This window comes from Triticum dicoccoides, chromosome 3A (genome assembly GCF_002162155.2).
Source record: "Triticum dicoccoides isolate Atlit2015 ecotype Zavitan chromosome 3A, WEW_v2.0, whole genome shotgun sequence".
Lineage (NCBI taxonomy): Eukaryota > Viridiplantae > Streptophyta > Magnoliopsida > Poales > Poaceae > Triticum > Triticum dicoccoides.
The window spans coordinates 36,506,202-36,530,919 of record NC_041384.1 but is presented as its reverse complement, the minus strand read 5'-3'; positions in this window follow the sequence as shown (position 1 = coordinate 36,530,919).

Below are 24,718 nucleotides of genomic sequence, written 5' to 3'. Positions count from 1 at the left end.
CAGATCCGCCGTGGTCGCCGGCATGGTTCTGGATCCACGCCCTGGTCACGCGAAGGAGGGGTCGGCTGCTTGTGCTAGTCTCGCACTCAAGGAGTGGAGAACGTGGTGCCGTTGTCGTTCCTGTTCATGGCCGCGCCGCCCTCGGTTGGCAGGTGGGACTCTTGGGGCCAAACCTGGACGCTGATGGCATGACCGGCACATAGGCATTAATCTCAACCTCTGGGCTCCTCCATCCCAAGCGCGCTGGGGACCACAGGGGCATGTATGGCTCTGTGTTGGGCTCGTTCCTCGCCACGCGGCTGTAAGTTGATGCTTACACCGCGCGGCCAGGACTCCAGGACGCTGGAGTTGGATGTGGCAAGAAGGCTCCCACCACGCGGCGGCTCCGTCCCGCACGTCACCGATGAGCCGCCGTCTAGGCAAGGTCTGTCGCTCCCCATCTTCGTCTAGTGTGTCTCCATCATGGTCACCACTTCCCCTGCATGCAGATGGCGTCTGGCTTGGCTAGGTACGGCAGCGCAAAGCGCAGAGTGCTCCACAACCGGCGGGTGCTGTTGTCTGTCGTTGTCATGGTCGCGAGCTTCACGGTGACTATCATTGGGCTTGTCGCGTGTTGTGCAGTGGCGAGGATGGCAAGCGTTCCAACTGATGGTTCATGTTTGACGCTGAAGCGATGGGGTTTGAGGTTCCCGTGGCCGCCACCTCCATCTCTCCTCATGGCGCCTCTCTGCACTTGGGGTATTTGATGAAATGCCAAGGAGAAAGAGTAGCACGAAGAAGAAAACAACATGGCAGCTTTTTTTATCTACGTGGCATCTTCTTTTACCAACTTGGGGCCGACCAATTACTGGCATCATCAAAGCCCTTAGTATTTACCGTCGGTGTTTTTTACCACTGTCAATTTTTTGGGGCGATGCAAAATGCAACAAATTGTAAAGTGGTGGTTTTCCGATAATGGTGACATGAATACTATGGTTCTGTGCATTTAACTCCACAAGAAACACACTAATAAGATAGATCACATGAATCACAATCATATTGGGCAGCTCATGTGATATTTGCATTCAGAAACATGAGAGAGAAACTATCTCCGCCTCTGTGAGTTTTATTCAAAACTATTGGGAGTCATTTTCGTCATGTCACTCCAATATGAAGATGGAGATTAGCAACAAGGGTAAGGAGAGGGTAGAGGTTTTAATTTATATTCATGATGTGCAAGAGAATCTTGTGACTTGGCAACCTCCTACTATGGAGTTCATTAAGATTAATGTTGATGCAAGTTTTGTGGAGGCCATGAGTGCAGCGAATGTGGGTGTGGTGCCCAGGAACCATACTGAAGAAGTTACTATTTTGTCGTGGGATTATATTGGGGTGTGCAATAGCGTGGAGGAAGCGGAGCTTAAAGCGACCCTAGCGGGTCTCTACATCGGCATCACTCTCCACAAACCTATCATTTTGTGAAACCAATTGTTCTTTTGTGGCCTCCTTTCTTGGAAATGATTTTCTAGATAGATCTCCTCTAGTTGATCTAAAGATGGAAGCTATGAGCATTTCAAAGATGATGATAGATTGCAAGATATCCAAGATTAGTAGAAGGGCCAATAGGGTGGCTCGCAAGATTGCAAAGTTCAGTTTTAATAATAAGTCCCATGGTATGCTCCTTAATAGTTTTCTGTTCTGCATGGCTAAAATTGTAACAGGTGATTGTATGAATGTTTTAAAATAATTAATATATGGGAGGAGTTTAAAAAAACATAGGAGAGAAAATCAACTAAGTACTTCTATGGATCCATGGTCCAAGGAAAACTACTCACGGGTGATCATGACGGCCTTCAAGTTAATGGAAATGGCCAGCGTGATGATTTTACTCTCAGGTAGAGTGCCGAAAAAACCCTCCAAATTGGATCGTCATGGAACGGAGAGGTGGGCGGCGGAAACAGGAGAACTTCTTGATATTTAGGGTGTTGCAGACAAATCATAAATAAAGGCGATTAGAGGCGGCGGGTTAGAGTACCAGGGTGCCACGCCCCTGGTTGTGTGGTGGTGGCGTGTGGGGTTGTGAGCCACTCCAAGCCAGGGTCGGTGACCCCCCGAAGCTTTCCAATGCAAAATAATTCATGTAATATTTTCGGGATTTTTAAAGCTCCATAAAATTGATTTTCTTGAGAGTTCAAAATCATGCCATCACTCTTGCTATTAAGAATTGACAGGAACAATAGTACGTGCATGCTTGAAAACAAAATGCACAGCTAGACAGTTACTTGGAAAACTATGTTCAATTTAACAATTTGTGACAGAATGAGCTCAGGAAAACCATTAAAAACGGAGAGGTATACCATTTAATGCCACCTACTCCCTTCGTTTCATATTAGTTGTCGTTGATTTAATGCAAAGAGCTTGGACATGATAACAACATTCAAACTTTAATTTTCTTTATTGTGGAAGACCTTGGACATGTAAGAAAACTGAGAAAACTGCATATATTTTTTAGTGCAAACAGGAATAACAGAGTCTAGCAAAATAACGTTGTTATGCTTATCTGCAGCCTGGAGGTGGTCTCGGCTTACAATAGACATTGAGCAGGAGAAAAGTAAGTACTAACTAAAGATGACACACAAATACTAGTAACCTTTAACCATCTTGTTCACCTCCTCAATCTTGGTTTGCTCTAGAATGTGTACCAAAGCAATCTTTGGAAAGGCTTATCTAACACATTTGGAGCATCAACACAAGGACCAGTCTAAGGGATCAGCCATTGACAAATCACGTATATGCACAAGGTCAGTCGCCAAATATCATTTTTAAGTTCAATTTGTGCTTCTTGAGAAGCTCTATTCTCCACTTGCAGCAGCCTACATTCCCAATGCATCCACTTATCATTTTGGTTGTAAAGGGGAGCACGACCCCCCCGAAGGCAGCGGTACTGCTTAGCCAACGGCGGGCATCCCTCAGGCCTCAGGTGCCCTTGATGCGGCAGCGCGGCCGTTGGCCGCCGGCGGGCGTGGTGGTGCTGGTGGCTCACAGTGCCTGCTCGACCCAGATCTGGGCCCTTGTGGACCCCATCTGGGTTGGACGGGCTGGTGGTTCGGTGTGCGGAGGCGCTGCTCCCTGGTGGTGGTGGCGAGGCGTCGATGGTTTGCGGGTGGTGGTGGCTTCGTCGGCCGGCGTGCTGTAGCATAGCGGCAGGGGCTTCCTGGACCCATTTGGGACCGGCCTGACCAGTAGGGGCCTAGTTGGCCCCTGTAGTCACGTCCGGTTAGCTCCGCGTCGGTGGTGGAGGTTGTCCTCTCCAGTCGGCTGAGTTGCGGATGCCCCCAAGCCCGTTGTCTCCTCTTCCCTCCTCCAGGTCTCGTGCCGGTGGCCTCGGTGAGACGGCAAAGTTAGTTCGGTGACCATGGTGAAGGAAATATGCCCTAGAGGCAATAATAAAGTTATTATTTATTTCCTTATTTCATGATAACTATTTATTATTCATGCTAGAATTGTATTAACCGTAAACATAATACATGTGTGGATACATAGACAAATAGAGTGTCACTAGTATGCCTCTACTTGACTAGCTCGTTAATCAAAGATGGTTAAGTTTCCTAACCATAGACATGAGTTGTCATTTGATTAACGGAATAACATCATTAGGAGAATGATGTGATTGACTTGACCCGTTCCGTTAGCTTAGCACTCGATCATTTAGTATGTTGATATTTCTTTCTTCATGACTTATACATGTTCCCATGACTATGCGATTATGCAACTCCCGTTTACCGGAGGAACACTTTGTGTGCTACCAAACGTCACAAAGTAACTGAGTGATTATAAAGGTGCTTTACAGGTGTCTCCAAAGGTACTTGTTGGGTTGGCGTATTTAGAGATTAGGATTTGTCATTCTGATTGTCGGAGAGGTATATCTGGGCCCACTCGATAATGCACATCATTATAAGCCTTGCAAGCATTGTAACTAATGAGTTAGTTGCGGGATGATGTATTACGGAATGAGTAAAGAGACTTGCCGGTAACGAGATTGAACTAGGTATTGAGATACCGACGATCGAGTCTCGGGCAAGTAACATACCGATGACAAAGGGAATAACGTATGTTGTTATGCGGTTTGACCGATAAAGATTTTCGTAGAATATGTGGGAGCCAATATGAGCATCCAGGTTACGCTATTGGTTATTGACCGGAGACGTGTCTCGGTCAGGTCTACATAGTTCTCGAACCCGTAGGGTCCGCACGCTTAAAGTTCGATGACGGTTATATTATGAGTTTATGTGTATTGATGTACCTAAGGTAGTTCGGAGTCCCGGATGAGATCGGGAACATGACGAGGAGTCTCGAAATGGTCGAGACGTAAAGATCAATATATTGGACGACTATATTCGAACATTGGAAAGGTTCCGAGTGATTCAGATATTTTTCGGAGTACCAGAGAGTTACGGGAATTCGCCGGGGAGTATATGGGCCTTATTGGGCTTTAGGGGAAAGAGAGAGGAGAGGCTGCGCCCCCCAAGGCCTAGTCCGAATTGGACTAGGGGGAGGGGCTGCACCCCCTCCTTCCTTCTCTTCTCTCTTCCCTTGCCTTGACTCCTACTCCTACTACTTGGAAGCGGGGGAATCCTACTCCCGGTGGGAGTAGGACTCCTCCAGGGCATTGCCATAGGGGCCGGCCCTCTCCCCCCTCCTCTACTCCTTTATATACGTGGCCAGGTGGCACCCCATAGACACAACAATTGATCCCTTGGATCTCTTAGCCGTGTGCGGTGCCCCCCTCCACCATAATCCACTCGATAATATCGTAGTGGTGCTTAGGCGAAGCCCTGCGGCGATAGAACATCATCATCGTCACCACGCCGTCGTGCTAACGGAACTCTCCCTCAAAGCTTGGCTGGATCGGAGTTCGAGGGACGTCATCGAGTTGAACGTGTGCTGAACTCGGAGGTGCCGTGCGTTCGGTACTTGATCGGTCAGATCGTGGAGACGTACGACTACATCAACCGCGTTGTGCTAACGCTTCCGCTTTCGGTCTACGAGGTTACGTGGACACACTCTCCCCTCTCGTTGCTACGCATCACCATGATCTTGCGTGTGCGTAGGAATTTTTTTTAAATTACTACATTCCCCAATAGTGGCATCCGAGCCTGGTTTTATGCGTAGATGTCATATGCACGAGTAGAACACAAGGAGTTGTGGGCGATATAAGTCATACTGCTTACCAGCATGTCATACTTTGGTTTGGCGGTATTGTTGGATGAAGCGGCCCGGACCGACATTACGCGTACGCTTACGCGAGACTGGTTCTACCGACGTGCTTTGCACACAGGTGGCTGGCGGGTGTCAGTTTCTCCAACTTTAGTTGAACCGAGTGTGGCTACGCCCGGTTCTTGCGAAGGTTAAAACAACACCAACTTGACAAACTATCGTTGTGGTTTTGATGCGTAGGTAAGAACGGTTCTTGCTAAGCCCGTAGCAGCCACGTAAAATTTGCAACAACAAAGTAGAGGACGTCTAACTTGTTTTTGCAGGGCATGTTGTGATGTGATATGGTCAAGACGTGATGCTATATTTTATTGTATGAGATGATCATGTTTTGTAACCGAGTTATCGGCAACTGGCAGGAGCCATATGGTTGTCACTTTATTGTATGCAATGCAATCGCCCTGTAATGCTTTACTTTATCACTAAATGGTAGCGATAGTCGTAGAAGCATAAGATTGGCGAGACGACAACGATGCTACAATGGAGATCAAGCTATCGCGCCGGTGACGATGGTGATCATGATGGTGCTTTGGAGATGGCGATCACAAGCACAAGATGATGATGGCCATATCATATCACTTATATTGATTGCATGTGATGTTTATCTTTTATGCATCTTATCTTGCTTTGATTGACGGTAGCATTATAAGATGATCTCTCACTAAATTATCAAGGTATAAGTGTTCTCCCTGAGTATGCACCGTTGCGAAAGTTCTTCGTGCTGAGACACCACGTGATGATCGGGTGTGATAGGCTCTACGTTCAAATACAACGGGTTCAAAATAGTTGCACACGCAGAATACTCAGGTTAAACTTGACGAGCCTAGCATATAATAGATATGGCCTCAGAACACGGAGACCGAAAGGTCGAGCATGAATCATATAGTAGATATGATCAACATAGTGATGTTCACCATTGAAACTACTCCATCTCACGTGATGATCGGACATGGTTTAGTTGATTTGGATCACGTGATCACTTAGAGGATTAGAGGGATGTCTATCTAAGTGGGAGTTCTTAAGTAATATGATTAATTGAACTTTAATTTATCATGAACTTAGTCCTGGTAGTATTAGCATATCTATGTTGTAGATCAATAGCTCGCGTTTAGCTCCATTGTTTTATTTTTGATATGTTCCTAGAGAAAACTATGTTGAAAGATGTTAGTAGCAATGATGCGGACTTGGTCCGTGATCTGAGGATTTTCCTCATTGCTGCACAGAAGAATTACGTCCTTGATGCACCGCTAGGTGACAGACCTATTGCAGGAGCAGATGCAGACGTTATGAACGTGTGGCTAGCTCAATATGATGACTACTTGATAGTTTAGTGCACCATGCTTAATGTCTTAGAATCGGGACTTCAAAGATGTTTTGAACGTCATGGACCATATGAGATGTTCCAGGAGTTGAAGTTAATATTTCAAGCAAATACTCGAGTTGAGAGATATGAAGTCTCCAACAGGTTCTATAGCTAAAAGATGGAGGAGAATAGCTCAAGCAGTGAGCATGTACTCAGATTGTCTGGGTACTACAATCGCTGGAATCAAGTGGGAGTTAATCTTCTGGATAAAATAGTGATTAACAGAATTCTCTAGTCACCATCACCAAGTTAGTAGAACTTCATGATGAACTATAGTATGCAAGGGATGACGAAAACGATTCCCGAGCTTTTCATGATGATGAATTCGACGAAGGTAGAAATCAAGAAAAGCATCAAGTGTTGATGGTTGATAAGACCACTAGTTTCAAGAAAAGAGCAAAGGGAAGAAGGGGAACTTCAAGAGGAACGGCAAGCAAGTTGCTGCTCAAGTGAAGAAGCCCAAATCTGGAACTAAGCCTGAGACTAAGTGCTTCTACCGCAAAAGGACTGGTCACTGGAAGCGGAACTACCCCAAGTATTTGGTGGATAAGAAGGATGGCAAAGTAAAGAAAGCTATATTTGCTATACATGTTATTGATGTGTACTTTACTAGTGTTTATAGCAACCCCTCAGTATTTGATACTAGTTCAGTTGCTAAGAGTAGTAACTCGAAACAGGAGTTGCAAAATAAACAGAGACTAGTTAAGGGCGAGGTGACGATGTGTGTTGGAAGTGGTTCCAAGATTGATATGATCATCATCGCACACTCCCTATACTTTCGGGATTAGTGTTGAACCTAAATAAATGTTATTTGGTGTTTGCGTTGAGCATGAATATGATTTGATCATGTTTATTGCAATATGGTTATTCATTTAAGTTAGAGAATAATTGTTGTTCTGTTTACATGAATAAAATCTTCTATGGTTATACACCCAATGAAAATGGTTCGTTGGATCTCGATAGTAGTGATACACATATTCATAATGTTGAAACCAAAAGATGCAGAGTTGATAATGATAGTGCAACTTATTTGTGGCACTGCCGTTTAGGTTATATCGGTGTAAAGAGCATGAAGAAACTCCATACTTATGGACTTTTGGAACCACTTGATTATGAATCACTTGGTACTTGCGAACCGTGCCTCATGGGCAAGATGACTAAAACGCCATTCTCCGGAACTATGGAGAGAGCAACAGATTTGTTGGAAATCATACATACAGATGTATGTGGTCCGATGAATGTTGAAGCTCGTGGCGGATATCGTTATTTTCTCACCTTCACAGATGATTTAAGCAGATATGGGTATATCTACTTAATGAAACATAAGTCCGAAACATTTGAAAAGTTCAAAGAATTTCAGAGTGAAGTTGAAAATCATCGTAACAAGAAAATAAAGTTTCTATGATCTGATCGTGGAGGAGAATATTTGAGTTATGAGTTTGGTCTGCATTTGAAACAATGCAGAATAGTTTCGCAACTCACGCCACCCGGAACACCACAGCGTAATAGTGTGTCCGAACGTCGTAATCGTACTCTACTAGATATGGTGCGATCAATGATGTCTTTTACTGATTTACCGCTATCGTTTTGGGGTTATGCTTTAGAGACGACCGCATTCACATTAAATAGGGCACCATCAAAATCCGTTGAGACGACGCCTTATGAACTGTGGTTTGGCAAGAAACCAAAGTTGTTGTTTCTTAAAGTTTGGGGCTGCGATGCTTATGTGAAAAAGCTTCAACCTGATAAGCTCGAACCCAAATCGGAGAAATGTGTCTTCATAGGATACCCAAAGGAGACTATTGGGTACACCTTCTATCACAGATCCAAAGGCAAGATATTCGTTGCTAAGAATGAATCCTTTCTAGAGAAGGAGTTTCTCTTGAAAGAAGTGAGTGGGAGGAAAGTAGAACTTGATGAGGTAACTGTACCTGCTCCCTTATTGGAAAGTAGTTTATCACAGAAATCTGTTCCTGTGACTCCTACACCAATTAGTGAGGAAGCTAATGATGATGATCATGTAACTTCAGATCAAGTTACTACCGAACCTCGTAGGTAAACCAGAGTAAGATCCGCACCAGAGTGGTATGGTAATCCTGTTCTGGAGGTCATGTTACTTGACCATGACGAACCTACGAACTATGAGGAAGCGATGATGAGCCCAGATTCCGCAAAATGGTTTAAGGCCATGAAATCTGAGATGGGATCCATGGAAAAGAACAAAGTATGGACTTTGATTGACTTGCCCGATGATTGGTGAGCCATTGAGATTAATGGATCTTCAAGAGGAAGACGAACGCTGATAGTAGTGTTACTATCTACAAAGCTAGAATTGTCGCAAAAGGTTTTTGACAAGTTCAAGGTGTTGACTACGATGAGAGTTTCTCACTCGTATCTATGCTTAAGTCTGTAAGTGCATCTAGTGCCACCCCTAGTTGGTTTTGGAGTATTGACGACAAACCTAGTTGAGGGACTAATGTGTTTGTGAGAATTGCAGGATAACACAGGTAGAAGTCCCTCATTGATTCAGTTTTCCCACCAGAGATGACCCCTAAAAATGTATGAAGACATTGATGTCAAAGGTGGTATGTGAAGATATTCACATTGAAGACTATGACAAGAGAAGACATCGCATGAAGCCTATGGAGCTCGAAGACTCAGATCTTTCGTAGTTCTTTTTCTTCTTTATTGAGTCATAGGAACCACCGTACTGTTAAGTGGGGTCCAAGAGAAACAGTCAGAATGACTGAAGTGATGCTTAACCAAAACCTATGTCATCGAGTGAAGACTAAGAGCAAATCTTGTCCAGAGTCGGACAAGTCAGCTTTGCTTGTAGCCCAAGTAAAGTTGCCGTGTGTGTTTGAAATCTGACCGTTGGAACACGTGTCAGTTCCTTAGTGACTCAGGGTCATTTTGGACAAATTAGGTCGGGTTGCCTAGTGGCTATAAATAGCCCACCCCCTACAACCATAAACGGTTGGCTGCTCAGAGTGAGAGTACGGCTTTTGTCGTTTGAGAGCAACCCATCTCGAAGCCTTTGAGAGAGAATTCCTTGCGAGGATAAAGCCCTAACCACCCAGAGCCAAAGAGTGTTAGGCATCACTTAAGTCTTCCTGTCTGTGTGATCTGAAGGCTTATTACACTTGAGGACTGTGAATCCTCCAGCCGGTTAGGCGTCGCATTCTGAGCATCCAAGAGTCATTGTGGATCGCTGGTGAACGAAGTCTGTGAAGGTTTGGGAGTCTACCTTGAAGACTTACCAGAGTGATTGGGCGAGGTCTGTGTGACCTTAGCTCAAGGGGAATACGGTGAGGACCGGGTGTCCTGAGCTGCATGTTCAGGACTGGGTGTCCGGGACTGTGTGTCCTCAGGTTTAAATATCTAGCCGCCCTAACCAGATGTACAGTTGTCACAACAACTGGAACTGGTCCAACAAATCATTGTCTTCAACGAGTCACTGGTTTCATCCTTCCCTTCCCTTTACTTACTGTTCATCCTTGTGAAGTCATTGTATGATTGCACTATCTTTTGTCTTCACTGAGTAACTGCTTGTTCTGATTGGCTTCATAATATCTTCCTACCTGATCCTTACTACCTAGCTGCTATTAGTCATTGTGCTTTCACTTCATTGAATACTTGACTATGGTTTGCCTAGTGTAGTCTACCTTCCGCTGCGCAGTAATAGGTTGATTTCTATTGTTTGTCTTCGAAACTTCGACGTTTTGAAGACTTTCATAAAATCTCCTATTCACCCCCTCTAGTCGATATAACGCACTTTCAATTGGTATCAGAGCAAGGTACCCCCTTGTTCTGTGTGATTCGGTTTAACCACCTGGAGTTTTAGTTATGTCAACTGCAGGGATAATTAAAGTCTCCGCTGCGTGCCCCGTCTTTGATGGAACTGAATATCCCTACTGGAAGAATAAGATGCGCATGCATCTTGAAGCCATTGACGTCGACCTATGGTATGTCGTCAAGAATGGCGTTCCCAAGGCTGGAGAAGGTGTCACTGCTGCTGACGTCAAGAAGTTCGTTCAACTGGACTCTACTGCCAAGAATATCATCTGTGGTCATCTGACCAAAGGACAGTATGGTTGCGTGAGTGCTTTGGAAACATCTAAGCTAGTCTGGGACTGGCTCTCCAAGGTCAACGAAGGCGTCTCAACCCAGAGAGATCAGAGAATCAGTGTCCTTCGCAACCCCTTCAACCGCTTCAAGAGAAATGACAATGAGAATGTCCATCTCACATTTGATCGACTCACTAACATCACAAATGAGCTTCAAGCCCTCGAAGCTACTGAGATCACCAAGCATGAAGTCGTCAAGACACTCCTGAGATCACTTGACAGTTCGTTTGACACCCTAGCCCTGATGATTCAAGAACGTCCTGATTTCAAGACACTCGATCTGTCTGACATACTTGAGAGGCTCAACACACATGAGTTTCAGCTTTCTGAGAACAGAGATATCTACGGTCCCAACTATGGGTGAACTCGTGCCTTGAAGGCAAAAGATGTCTGTAACGCCCCGATACCGATGTGCCAGGTGTCCTCTAGTTATTCGCTGTTGTTGCTTTGTCATCGCTTGCATGTCTTGCATTGCATATCATGTCATCATGTGCATTGCATTTGCATACGTGTTTATCTCATGCATTCGAGCATTTTCCCCGTTGTCCGTTTTGCATTCCGGCGCTCCGTTCTCCTCCGGTGGTCATTTCTACCTTTCTTTCATGTGTGGGGACTAAATATTTCCGGATTGGACCGAGTCTTGCCAAGCGGCCTTGGTTTACTACCGGTAGACCGCCTGTCAAGTTTCGTGCCATTTGGACTTCGTTTGATACTCCAACGGTTAATCGAGGGACCGAAAAGGCCTCGTGTGTGTTGCAGCCCAACACCCCTCCAAAGTGGCCCAAAACCCACCAAAACCCTCTCCATCATCTACAATGTTCGATCACGATCGCGTGGCCGAAAGCCGCACCTCATTTGGACTCTCCTAGCTCCCTCTACCTATAAATATGTCCTCCCCGTCCAAATTTGCGGATGAAACCCTAAAAATTCCCTCTCGCCCGCCGGACATGTCCGTCCCGGGGCCGGACAGGATCCCGCCGCCGCGCCCAGCCACTCCCAGGCCGCCACCTGGCCTCAGCCGCCGCCTCCACCGCGCCAGGCCCTGCGGGCCCAGATCCACCAAGTCCTTGAGCTGGTTATCTCATATGGCCATATGTTCATGTTGTTTCCTAGTGATCCGTGCCTCTTTTGAGGATGATCCGTAAGGATGTTTTGTTAATATTGTAGTTCTCTATCCATCCATGTCTTTATTTGCAATTATGGAGCACCCTAGCTTGAGTCAATCGAGCTCTACTTTTTTCATTTCGTGAATCTGGGCAGATTGTCTACTTGTTAGCGATTTTGCCGACAATGTTGTAGTTGATCCGTGCATGCTATGCTATTGTTCTTGCCATGTCTAGCTTGTATTTTGTGCATTCTTGATGGGTGTATGCTTAGTTTGTCATGACTTGCTCTGTAGTAAGTGCATCGAGCTCGTAAACATGCCTACTTGATATCTATTTCAGCATGCTCCAGTTTTCACTAAGTCTGAGAACTGATTATGTTTTTGCCATGTTCACATGCTTGCAATTGTATTTTTTGATCCCTTTTGCCTCAAGTCACTAAGGGACTTCTGTTAAGCTCTATGAGTAGCTCCATGCCATGCTTTACTTTGCCATGTTCAGGTCCTGTAGCATATTGTTTTCATGCTCCAAAGAGTGCTATCTGATCTGTAATTCCAGACAAGTGTTAATTTCACCAAGTCTGAGATCTGTTTACCAAATGCATTTTTGCCATGCTTGTTTGAACTTGTTAATGGATGAATTGGCCGTAGCTCAGTGCTAGACTTTTGTTAAGCATCTTGAATGGATTCCTGCCATGTATTTTTTTTGCCATGTTTGGGTGCTGTAGCATGTTCATCTTGTTGCATTTGGATGGCTACTTGCTGTATATCGCAGAACATGGTCATATTTGAATCGCTTGCCATTTCCAAACCGTAACTCCGATTCCGACGTTCTTTATATCGTTTTCAAGCGATTTCATCTCATATTTCCAGTGGCACACTTGGATTTCCAAGTTGAGGCCAGGTTCATGCATTCCTTGTCAAATCTTGCATATGCATCACATATTGCATCCCGCATAGCATACCATCCTTGCATCTTTTTGTTTGAGCTTTGCACGTGGTTGATTGTGTTCCGTTTGCTTGTTTGTCTTGTTTGGGTAGAGCCAGGAGATGAGTTCACTAACGAGGAGCCCGTTGAGTTTGCTTTCGAGGATCTAGTCAACTCTGACAACTTTGCATGCAAGATGATCATACCCTCGAAATCACTTCTATCTTTGCTTTGCTAGATGCTCGCTCTTTTGCTATGCCTATGCTATGATGCCTACCACTTGCTTATCATGCCTCCCAAATTGCCATGTCAAACCTCTAACCCACCATGTCCTAGCAAACCGTGGATTGTCTATGTTACCGCTTTGCTCAGCCCCTCTTATAGCGTTGCTAGTTGCAGGTGAAGATTGGAGACCGTTCCTTGTTGGAACATTATTTACTTGTTGGGATATCATTATATTGCCATGTTATCTTAAAGCATCTATATACTTGGTAAAGGGTGGAAGGCTCGGCCTCTTGCCTAGTGTTTTGTTCCACTCTTGCCGCCCTAGTTTCCGTCATATCGGTGTTATGTTCCCGGATTTTGCGTTCCTTACGCGGTTGGGTTATAATGGGAACCCCTTGATAGTTCGCCTTGATTAAAGCTTTTCCAGCAATGCCCAACCTTGGTTTTACCATTTTCCACCTAGCCTCTTTTCCCTTGGGTTTCCGGAGCCCGAGGGTCATCTTATTTAAACCCACCCCCCGGGCCAGTGCTCCTCGGAGTGTTGGTCCGAACTAGAGTCCTGTGTAGCGCCCCCTCAGGGAAACTCGAGGTTTGGTTTTAGTTGTATGGAGATATCATCTGAGTGTGCCCTGAGAACGAGATATGTGCAGCTCCTATTGGGATTTGTCGACACATTCGGGCGGTGTTGCTGGATTTGTTTTAACCTGTCGGAGTGTCTTGAAGAACCGGGATACCGAGTCTGATCAGAATGTCTTGGGAGAAGGTCTATTCCTTTGTTGACCGTGAGAGCTTGTCATGGGCTAAGTTAGGACTCCCCTGCAGGGATTTGAACTTTCGAAAGCCGTGCCCGTGGTTATGGGCAGATGGGAATTTGTTAATGTCCGGTTGTAGATAACTTGAACCTTAACTTAATTAAAATGAATCAACAGTGTGAGTTACCGTGATGGTCTCTTCTCGGCGGAGTCCGGGAAGTGAACACGGTGTTGGAGTAATGCTTGCGCAGGTTGTCCTCTAGTTTCTCGCTCGCGCTTTGCCTCCTCTTCTCGCTCTCTTTTGCAAACAGGGTAGCCACCATATATGCTAGTCGCTTGCCGCTGCTCCACATATTTTCCTTGCCTTACCTATTTAAGCTTAAATAGTCTTGATAGCGAGGGTGCGAGATTGCTGAGTCCCCGTGGCTCACAGATTACTTCCAAACCAGATGCAGGGCCTGATGACTCCGTTCCAGATGACGCGCTTGAGCTCAAGTGGGAGTTCGATGAGGACTCACGCCGATACTACGTGTCTTTCCCTGATGATCAGTAGTGGTGCCTAGTTGGGGTGATCGGAACCGTGTCGCATGTTGGGTTATCTTTTATTTTGGCGCCGTAGTCGGGCCATGAGTGTTTGAATGTTGTAATGTTATTTATGCACTTTGATTGACGTGGCGAGTGTAAGCCAACTATGTTATCTCCCCTTTCATTATATATATTACATGGGATGTTGTGAAGATTGCCTAACTTGCGACATTGCTTTCAATGCGGTTATGTCTCTAAGTCATGCCTCGACACGTGCGAGCTATAGCCGCATCGAGGGCGTTACACTGTGTCCTCATCTGAAGAAGAATCTAACAACATTTCTGATGATCGTGAATAGATTGGAAAGGAGCTTGCTATGCTTATGAAGAAGTTCCAAAAATTCACCAAGAAGAAAGGCTTCAGAAAGTCTTCACGATCAAGCTCAAGGAATGATGAAGCTTCTGCTTATGACTACAAGAAAAGATCAAGCCACAAGTGCAAGAAACCTGGGCACTACATCTCTGAGTGTCCGCAGTGGGACAATGAGAACAAGAAGAAGAAGAAGAAGAGCAAGGAGTATGACTCTGACGACAAGAAGAAGAAGAAATACTCAAAGTCTTCTTCCAAGTCTTCCTCCAAGTCTTCATCACACAAGAAGAGCTCATCTAGCAAGGCACGTGCGTTTGTTGGCAAGGAAATGGATTCAGAGGAGGAGTCCGCTTCTGAGGAGGCGGAGGTGGAGTCTGAGGAGGAGTCCAATTCTGGCGTTGCGAGTCTGGCTACAACATACGTTGCCAAGTCCATCTTCAACACTGAAGACAATGACTCCATCACCGACACCGATGCAAATGACAAGGACTACTCTGCTCCTACCTACTGCTTCATGGCATGCGGTGCCAAGGTAAACACACGCACTACTCACTATCAAACATCTAGTGACGATGACTCTGACTGTGGTTCCAAACCCAGCTACAAAACACTCGCTAAAATTGCAACTGAACAACAGAAAACCATGGAACACATTCAAAAACTGTTAGACAAAAGCGATGATCTGTTAGACGCTGAAATGACTCGATCTCAGTCGTTAATTGAAGACATAAAAAATCTTCACGTTAAGTATGAGGAACTTGAAAGTCGTCATGAAACACTCTCAACAGCTCATGAAAGGCTTTCCTATGATTATCTTCAAAGGAAGCAAGATCTTGAGAAATTGAGAGCGGCTCATGAAGATCTTCAAAAAGAAAATGAGTTGCTTCGCGCCGAACAGATCAGTTCAGCTCAGGAAGGATTTGAACCACCATGTCTTAAATGCATTGAGCGTGATAATGCTACTTCTGTTGCTGAATGTTCTACTGCTGCTACTATTGCAATATCTTCAACTATTGATGTGGGAACTAACCCCTCTGCTGAGGATACCACTGCTATTGCTGATGAGAATGCTAGGTTGAAGACATTGCTTGAAACATGGATGTACAAAAGTCTCAAAGGGCATCAGACACTATGTGATGTCCTCAAAAGGCAGATCCTGAACCGAAACCCTAGGAAAGAGGGTGTTGGGTTCGTAAGGAAAATGAATGCTGATGGCTCTTACTGGAAACCTGAGCAGTACCCCAAAACCACATGGGTTGCTGCAAAGGAACCTTCAGCAGATCCATCCAGTCTATCTGGCTTCACTTGTGCTAACCCCATTGTCATTGATGAATCCTTTGATGCAAACTATAAACTATTTAAGAATCAGAATGGTAAAGTGTTTGCCAGGTATATTGGTACTAACTGCAGGAATGGACCGTCTATGAAGAAGATCTGGGTGCCCAAAAAGTGTTTGGAGAATCTTCCTGTGAATGTCATCATGACACCACAGGTCAAGAAGACAAACCCCAGACCACAGGCTTCATACGGTCCAAAGGCTTCATACAGACAGAGGACTCACCTGAGTCGCACTAACGCAAATGTTTTGCAGGGAAGCCATACTCAGGCCTATAAATATGAGCGCGGTTCATCAAACCGCCATGTTCATAAGACCAAGAACTATTCTGCTTATTCTTATGAGTACTATTGTCCTCCTGCAAGACTTTTTGCTAGGGCTCCAAAGCCAAAGTTCTCAGATGCTGCACTTAGACTTATTGCTTCTAAGCCACCCTTGAATATGTGGGTGGCTAAGAAAGCTTAACTCTCTTCTGCAGGGAAGGGTCTCTAGCAGAAAACCAAAATCGTCTGACGCTATTGCTGGGGACCTTAAACATCTAGTAGGGCGGAAGATCAAATGCCCAAATGGTCTTATTATGTACTTCGTTCCTAAATCGCTTGCTACTCGCCCTATCAGTCAAAATCTCGATCTCAGCTTTCATAACCCACTAGTTCGTCAAATGTTTTTGCTTCACAACTCTTTTTGTGAAGCCTATCCCCCTAACTGCACTGTAGGGTACGACACCAGCGGCTTCAGAATGGATTATTGATAGTGGGTGTGCCAATCACACGACTGGCAAGAGAAGCCTTCTTATGGACTCAACCTTACGTCCATCCGACAAGAGTCACATCACATTTGCTGACACTGGTAAAAGTAAGGTATTGGGTCTAGGTAGAGTTGCAATCTCAAAGGATCAACACATGGATAAAGTCATGCTTGTTGAATCCCTTGGTTTCAACTTAATGTCTGTCTCAATGCTTTGCGATTTAAACATGATCGTGATGTTTGGAAAATATCGTTGCCTTGTTCTAATGGAATTTGACAAGTCTCTAGTGTTTGAAGGGTATAGGAAAGATGATTTGTACGTGGTAGATTTCTCAGCAGGACCACAACTTGCCGTATGTCTTCTGGCAAAAGCTTCAGAATGCTGGCTCTGGCATCGGAGGCTAGGGCATGCTGGCATGAGGAACCTCCACACCCTTGCAAAGAAGAAGCATGTCATAAGCATCGAGGGCGTCAAGTTCAAGAAAGATCACTTATGTGGTGCCTGTGAAGCAGGAAAGATGACGAGGGCCAAGCATCCCTCGAAGACAATCATGACAACAACTCGACCCTTCGAACTGCTCCACATGCATCTTTTCGGTCCCACTCATTACTCAACTCTTACTACTACTGCTTGTCTCTATGGCTTTGTCATTGTTGATGATTATTCTAGATATACTTGGGTACACATAACCCTCTACAAGACTGAAGTGCAGGATGTCTTCAGACGCTTCACCAATCGAGCAATGAACAACTATGGCGCCAAGATAAAGCACATCAGAAGTGACAATGGCACTGAATTCAAGAACACTGGCCTTGATACATATCTTGATACTTTGGGCATCACACATGAATTCTCAGCTCCGTACACGCCACAGCAGAATGGCGTCGTCGAACGCAAGAACAGAACACTCATTGAGATGGCCCGAATGATGCTTGATGAATACAAGACTCCAAGAAAATTCTGGCCTGAAGCCATTGATACTGCATGCCATACAATCAATCGTGTTTATCTTCACAAGCTTCTGAACAAGACATCTTATGAGCTCCTTACTGGCAAGAAGCCAAATGTCAGTTACTTCAGAGTATTTGGCGCCAGGTGCTGGATCAAGGATCCACATCACACTTAAAAATTTGCACCAAAAGCACATGAGGGTTTTATGCTTGGATATGGAAAGGATTCGCACTCCTACAGAGTCTTCAATCTCTTTCATTATAAAGTGGTTGAAACAGTGGATGTGCGGTTCGATGAGACTAACGGTTCACAAAGAGAGCAACTGCCAAATGTGCTAGATGAAGTTCCATCCAGTGAATCAATCAAACTTATGGGAACTGGAGAAATCATACCCTTTGAAGCTCAACCTGAAGAGGAACTTATCATCTCCGCACCTGATCAACCTAAAGACAATGCGCAGCTTGAAGACAATCCCTCTAACAATGACAATGATCAGCAAGAACAAAATCTTCGCCCTGTACATCCTCGTGTTGCAAATGAAGTGCAGATTGAGAGAATAATTGATAGCATCAATGCACCCGGTCTGCTCACTCATTCAAGGGCAACACAGCTAGCAAATTTCTGTGGGCACTTCGCATTCGTCTCAATAACAGAACCCAAGAAAGTTGAAGAAGCCTTCATGGAACCTGAATGGATTCAAGCTATGCAAGAAGTGCTTCAACAGTTTGAGCTGAATAATGTATGGGAACTGGTTAAGCGTCCTGATCCTCGGAAGCACAATATAATAGGCACCAAATGGATATACTGCAACAAGCAAGATGAGCATGGTCAAGTTGTCAGAAACAAAGCTCGTCTCGTTGCTCAAGGATATACTCAAGTGGAAGGGATTGACTTCAATGAAACATTTGCTCCCGTGGCTCGACTTGAAGCCATATCCATACTGCTGGCCTATGCAAATCATCATAACATACTTATATATCAAATGGATGTGAAGGCACTGTATGGCCTCAAACAAGCCCCTCGGGCTTGGTATGACACACTCAAACACTTCCTGAAAAGCAAAGGCTTCACACCTGGTTCCCTCGACCCCACTCTCTTCATGAAGACATATGATGGTGAACTGTTTGTGTGCCAAATATATGTGGATGACATTATCTTCGGCTGCACCAATCAGAAATACAGTGAAGAATTTGGATATATGATGCAAGAGCAATACCAGATGTCCATGATGGGAGAGCTGAAGTTCTTCCTTGGTCTTCAAATACGACAGCAACGCAACAACATCTTTATATCTCAAGAGAAGTATCTCAAAGATTGCATGAAGAAGTTCGGTATGCAAGACTGCAAAGGCTTCACGATGCCAATGCCAGCCAAACATCATCTGGGTCCCGACGATAATGGTAAAGAGTTCGATCAAAAGGTATACCGCTCCATGATTGGTTCTTTACTTTATCTATGTGCATCTAGGCCAGATATTATGCTTAGTGTTTGCATGTGTGCTCGATTCCAAGCGGCACCAAAGGAATCACATCACTTAGCTGTGAAGCGAATTCTTCGATATTTGGCTTACACCCCAACTCTAGGATTATGGTATCCAAAGGGCTCAGAGTTTGATCTAGTTGGATTCTCAGATGCTGATTATGCTGGTGCAAGATGGGCCGCAAGTCTACATCAGGCACATGTCATTTTCTGGGACGATCACTTGTATGTTGGTCTTCAAAGAAGCAGAACTGTGTATCTCTCTCCACTGCTAAATCTGAATACATTGCTGCTGGATCTTGCTGCGCTCAGCTTCTGTGGATGAAGCAAACACTCAAAGACTATGGCATTCATCTGAAGCAAGTGCCACTCTACTGCGACAACAAAAGCGCCATCAAGATTGCCAACAACCCAGTTCAGCACTCAAAGACAAAGCACATTGAGATTCGTCATCACTTTCTCAGAGATCATGTTGTGAAGGAAGATATTGATATCATACACGTCAACACTGAAGATCAATTGGCAGATATCTTCACCAAGCCCTTGGATGAGAAGAGATTTTGCAAGTTACGGTGTAAGCTAAATATCTTGGAATCCTCAAATGTCCTGTGATTAGGCACACATCCTAACACTTTTGCATATTGATGACTTAGATGTGCAACACACGAAGTAAAGTATATCTTCAATCAATGAAGACATGCATTCTAAGTGTGAATACATTAATGAGGAATTTGACTTCGGAGCGCCACAATAATTGTGCGCCGTGTCTGGGTCTAATACTTCCTATACGGTGGGTAACGCCACCACCAAATGTTCTATTTGAAGTGTTTCACTCATGGCGTTACATTTGCTATGTCTTCACATTTGGTCTGGCTTCAATCTCAACATGTCTTCATGATTATCTTCACTATGTTGATTATATATATATACTAGTGTTCTGTTCTCTATAGCATTCACTTATAGCTATGTCTTCTTGTTGAATCTTTTGAACTAAGTGAATGTGATCGGACCCTAACCTCTTTATGCTTTCTATCTTAAACTCTATCTCTCCAAATCATATGCATTTTCTTGAAACTGTCAAATGTCTTCTCTGCGTCCTTGTCAGCAGAAGATACAGAGACAAACATTAAGTCTGCTTTCAATGCTAATTCCTTCACCTGAAACCCGGAGAAGTGGGAACGACCACCCGACAATCCAGGCATGCGTGGGATGTGGAACAACCTCCGATATGCTGCATGATGACCACGTGTTCCTCAGATGTGAATTGCCAGGGGCACCTGTGTAATAACACTGAGCCGCCCCTGTCCCTATAAATACACGCCACACCATAGTCATTATCTCTTCTTCCACTCTCGCACGAACCCTAGCGCCACCGCTAGCCCTTGACGACGCCGGCGTCGAAGCGCTTAGCTGCCGCAACCTCTCCGACGCCGTCTTCACGCTGACCACGGACATCGTCTTCTCCGCCGTCGCCGTAGGTGTCCTCCGTCGCCAAGTTAGGGCACGGACGATCGAACTGCTCGGCCTCCTCTTCCACTCCGTCTAGCAGTTCCTTGTGTGGTAAATAAAAACCTCCTTTTTACGGCCCCTTTGATCCTACAGATTCGTCACTTTCTACCACAAGTGGTTTTTGTTCACACATGTTGGATCCACTTCATACTGCATCTCATAATATGCCTAGTATACTCACTTATGCTTCACAAAGTAGTTAGATTCCTCACTTGTACTGATCCATGGATTCATACAAATCTGGAACCAACTCCTTATCTATGAGTGAATGTCTTCGCATGATGAGGTCAATGTCTTCTAAACTGATTTATCTTCAAAATCTTCTGAGAATGCATATGACCTCTTCCCCTTCCCTCGCACCTTAATGCTGTCACAGGTACAGGTCCGTGGGAGAATCCCTTGGTTCTCATAGTCTGCATTCATTTGCAGAATTCTTACAGTATCATATAAATTCTCCTGAAGCCAGTTCATGTTTGTCCAGCAAGCGAAAGCCTTTGAAGCCTTTGAACGTGTTGAAGCCATTCAGTTTGAAGTTCATGGCTGCAGAGAAATCAGTAAGGAAGGGTGGCAGACAGCGTCGTGGGGGAACATCAAGAGATTTGCCTGATGGCCTCTCAGAGCTTTACAAGACAGATCCTGAAGAGGATTACAATCAGCGCAAGACCTGAATCCAATGTATTCGAAGATATTGGGCAGAACAATGGTTCAAATACCGGTTTGTGACCTAGGAATATGCTGAGAAAAATGCCATCAAGCGACCGTGGGGAGACATCCTATACAAGAATCTTCAACCCAGGTCCAGAGAAGAAGCCATTGAACAAGGCTTCTATCCCTGCATGGTCTGTGGGCCACAGCCTGCAGATGCACACCCATCGTCACTACTATGGTGTCGTGACGACAATCTGTTCAAGCGCAACTTCCAATTTGCCAAGAACTCAGCGAAGCAGAACAAGAAGTCTTTGGGATTAGACTTCAACCCTGGTCCCTCTACTCCTCGTGCTGATGGAACTCGTGAAGTTGAACCCAATCTTCTTGGGCCCTTCTACAACTTGGAAGGTATCATCACTCATATCGTGGTTCAAGGGACAGCCGTGAATGAGCCTGCAGATGACGCTGAATCAGATGAAGCGCCTGCAGCACCGAAGCCAAAGAAGTTGAAGCAGCCTAAAGCTTCAAAGCCTACATCTGCACCAAAAATCTCACGGGCGAAGCCACTGGCTACTGCACCTCCTGAAGACAGTGTGCAGTCTGAAGATTTGTCACGCATCTCCAAGCCCTATAAAGTCAAGATGCCTCTGCCACACACCGGCCAAGAACTGACTGCTGCTGCTATTCTGCGCAATGATGCCATTGATCTATCCAGTGATGAAGATCTTGCAGATGACGCTCTTGAGCAACTGATCAAGAGCAAAGAAGAAGCAGAAATCTTCAATGATCTGCCTCTCTTTGACGTGGCAATCATCCACAACTTCATTGATGAGTGGTTTGACACGCCCAACCTCAGCTTCAAAGATCTGCAACTTCCAATTGGCCTCAGTGTCGCCTTCCATGGCGCCATTGCTTCAGAGCTAGCTCTAGCTCAGCGCATCGTCGAACTGAAGCAAAAGATTGACTTTGAGAAAGCTCAGTTCAAGAAGCATATGGCCAAGCTCAGCGTGCAAGAGGTGAAAAACTTTAAGATTATGCTGCACGAGCTCAAAGAAGCCTTTCTCAAGAAACGTGCAGAAGCTCAGGGTTCTCGTGAGCGCATGAAGAGCCTGGCTGACAAGTGTGTGCAAGCCTACAATGAGGCTGAGAAACGCAAGGCCCTTGGGCGCCCTGGCATTGACCCCAGGATGGCTGCAAAGCAGAAGAAGAAGAAGCCCGCTATGGCCGAACCCAACGCACCAAGCCAGGAAGCACATCCCATTGTCTTCCCAACTAGCATGACTGGCTTGAAGCCAAAGGCCAGGTCAACCGCTTCAGAACTGAAGAAGATGAGGACTGCTGAGGCTGAAGCCAGAAAGAGGAAACATTCTGAAGCTTCTGATGCTGCTCCCTCCAAGAAGAAGAGGAAGACCAAGAAGGAATGGGCTGCTCCCACAGAGCCCTTAATTGTTGAACCCATCTCCATGGTTTGCCCTGACGCTGAACATCAAGAGCGCCAACTGACTGTCCATGAGCCTGCTTCCACAGAGGCTCATGAAGCTGAAGACTTTCCAGCAGCTGATCCCACCGCTGCTGAAGACATTGGTCACCATGACCATGTTGAAGATGATGCACTTCTTCCTCAGATCGAGCACCAACAGGTATCATCGCCTGTGCTTACGCATAGCAAACTCATCAGCATTGGTCGTCCTCTGACGCCAATTGCTCATGATGCATCATGGGCTGATCACCCACAAGCACAAGAGGAAGATGACTTTGAGGCCAAGCCAACTCCAACTCCACAGGCGTTGCCAGCGTTACGCAGGCTTCGCAAAGGACCAAGGCCTCTAGTCTTCGAGTCTGAAGCTAAAGCTTCTGAAGACATTCCGGCTGCATCAGCCAATGAAGAAACCCCAAGAGTTGCTACACCCCCATCTCACCAAGAAGCTGTTCTCGAGGAGAATGTGACTGTGACCGACCCTCCATCTCATCAAGTGGAGGTTGAAAATCTTGAGGCTGCCACCACCAAAACAAATGAAGCCACTGACGTTGTCATGGCTGAAGCAAATGTGGAGCCTACAGCAACCCAAGAACCAGAAGTCAGCGAAGCCAATGATGCTACTGCTTCTGTTCCTGCGCCTGCTGCTGGTCCTCAGTTTAACTATCATGTTGAGCATAGGCCTCAGGTACAGAAGCCAATTCCAAGGTTGCCCAAGTTTCCAGGTCCTGCATCAACACCTGGATCCTTCAATGTCAATGGCTTCAAGGCAAACAACACTTTCTTCAATAGCTCCAAGAACCCCTACTCAAGGGAAAGAATATCTTCTGATCGGTTCTAGAGCTATCCGCGGCGAAGCTATTACTCCTGCATTCTGTACAATCAAGGTCGTATCTTCCCACATAAGTGTCTTGACACCGAAGCAATAGCTGGTCTGCCCTGTCTGGAAGAAGCTCTGGATTGCTTCAAAGAGGTTGGATTGTTGCCATTTGTCACCGACCAAGAGCACTGGAATGAAGAGTTGCTGCTCCAATTCTATGCCACACTTCACATCCGTGGGTACAACAGAGATCCGAAGACTTGGGTCCTGGAGTGGATGACAGGAAATGTTCATCACGAAGCCAAAGCCTTTGATATCATTGAGCTCACTGGTCTTCCCACTCCTGGCGATCTCTACGAACCTGGTTGTCAGCTTCACAGTGATGCTATGGAGAGCATCTTTCATAAGCCTGAACCAAACATGAGTCAGATGCTCAGTATGATGAAGCCCTTGCCACAAGATGCTGCATATCCTAAGGAGTTCTTTGTTGAAGACCTTGAGTATCTGCCAAGGACTATCTATCACATCATAAGGCGAACTCTCTGGCCCATCAAAGGACATTCTCCACATGCCAAGCTGGAAGGTGCAATGAAGACTTTGGTCTTCTATATTCTTCATGGCAAATGCTTTAATGCACAAGACTTCTTCATCCGCCAACTTGCTGCATCAGGCTCTGATCTCTTTGGCTTGAAGTTCTACGCTCCATGGATAATGCGGCTGATTAAACTCCACTCCGCTATCTCATATCAGCCATCTGCTCGCAATCATCGGATCTTTCTGCCTGATGTGGATATGTCCGTTGAAGCCATTTATCCTAAGCCTGCCAAGGAGCCTCTTAGTCTTCAGAATGCGGAGCATCAAAGTTTCTCTCAGAACATTGAAGGAGTTGAAGCAGTCACTCATGTTTATCCTCTGGCTGGAACTACACGTGCACCTCATCATGCCCTCACTGAAGCCACCGAAAGCACTATTGCCCAACGACCCAAGAAGCGATCTTGTGTTCTCAATGACCGAGAGCTTCTGGTGGCTCTTCATCAAAAACAGGATAGGCATCATGACTGGCTGAAGCGCCAAATGCAAAGCCTCTTGGTGGATGTTAACCGCAT